The sequence below is a fragment of the Atta colombica genome, unplaced genomic scaffold (assembly GCF_001594045.1).
Source record: "Atta colombica isolate Treedump-2 unplaced genomic scaffold, Acol1.0 scaffold135, whole genome shotgun sequence".
Classification (NCBI taxonomy): Eukaryota; Metazoa; Arthropoda; class Insecta; order Hymenoptera; family Formicidae; genus Atta; species Atta colombica.
In genome coordinates this window covers 358,181-359,796 of record NW_017259223.1, presented here as the reverse complement: position 1 = coordinate 359,796, position 1,616 = coordinate 358,181, and positions in this window count along the sequence as shown.

Here is a 1,616-nt window from a genome sequence, read left to right as displayed (position 1 = left end):
ACTAAAATATATATAAGTTATTAATTACTTATTTTGAAAGCACTGAACAACTGTGTCTTTATTACTCGAAGTAATTAATTATTAAAATTATTGTCTAATATTAAGTTTCTGTAAGAAAAATTAACAAATCACGATCAAAATTTGTTATTCAATGTTTTAATAAGAATAGATTGCGCATTTTTTATGAAGCTTTGAATATTAAAAGCACAGAAGAACAATGCTTTTAATCAAAGCAAATAATTTTACTATTTTCTAGTATTACATTTTTAAGAATAATCGACTAATTACAATCAAAATATGTTCAATGCTTTTAGTACTCAAAATAAATAATTCAAAGATTTCTGTAAGGATTGCTTACGATTCACTAACACTGTTTTACATGCATAGCCTGTAATAATAATAATCATCATAGACTTAATAAGTAATGGATTGCGCATTCCTTTGACGTTGTCACTCATCATTTAGAAAGACTGATATAATTTGAAATATCTCTAATTATCTCTTTAAAATATCGAAATATTGAAAAGAAATGCTCAATTCTTTTATAGAGCACAAATGCAATAATAAGAGCAGGAAATGAATAAGCTATTCTTCTAAGTCTATACCCAGTGAAAAATAACTGAATCAACGTTGATTCGATGTTGATTCCATTCATCTTTCACTAGATAGTAATCATTTAGGAGCCATTTTGATGTCATAATATTATTTTGATATCATAATACTATTTTGATGTCATAATAACTTTTGCTTAAATATAGTATTTCATATTCATAATCGAGTATCTAATTTTTTACGGCTCTTAGCCGCAGAGATTTTGACATCAAACAATGAGTAGTCGATTAATTATATAAAATTATTATCAGCGCACGAGGCGTCCTCACTCACGGCGCTTATAGATTCGTGGAATTAACGCGTGATAGACGAGAACTGGATTTGAATATCGATCGGTACGGTCTACGGCGTCGGCCCATTGAATTGCAAATTAAGTGCTATTCCCCGCATTATGCGTAGTGCCGACATTGCCCTTCCGTCGCGAATCTGCGCTTCGGCGGTAGCATTCGTGGGAAGAAATAAAATAGGCTAAAACGGAAGACAACGCTTCGAAATCTTGTTCAAATACTATGAAATTTATCAATTCTAGATTAATCTCTTCTTTGCTTTTTGTTTAAAGTCGAGAAATTGCATATAATCGAGGCACGGCCTCGGAATGACTTTGATTATAAAATTAATTATGATTAATTTATGGTGATTAATTTATCTAGTTACTATTTTGTCAATATAAATAGAATTAATGGATATATATTTCATCGTTTAACGTGAAAAAAGAAGATTTGGGACAATGAGTTATATAAAAATTTTATTTTAGATTCTGTCGGTAGAATTGATTGCCAATATAAAATTAATCTGTTTTAAATGGGGATTAACTTTAATCCCGATTTAATTTGCTCTTTATCCTTTTCTATTTTTAACAATTAGAAAAAGATGAGAAACAAATTAAATAGAGATTAAAGCTAATCTACATTGATAGAAATAGACATGATAAATTTCGTTACAGATCTTAATTAAGCAGAACAATAGGTCACGATAACATTAAAATGATGTTAAAATTCAATCAA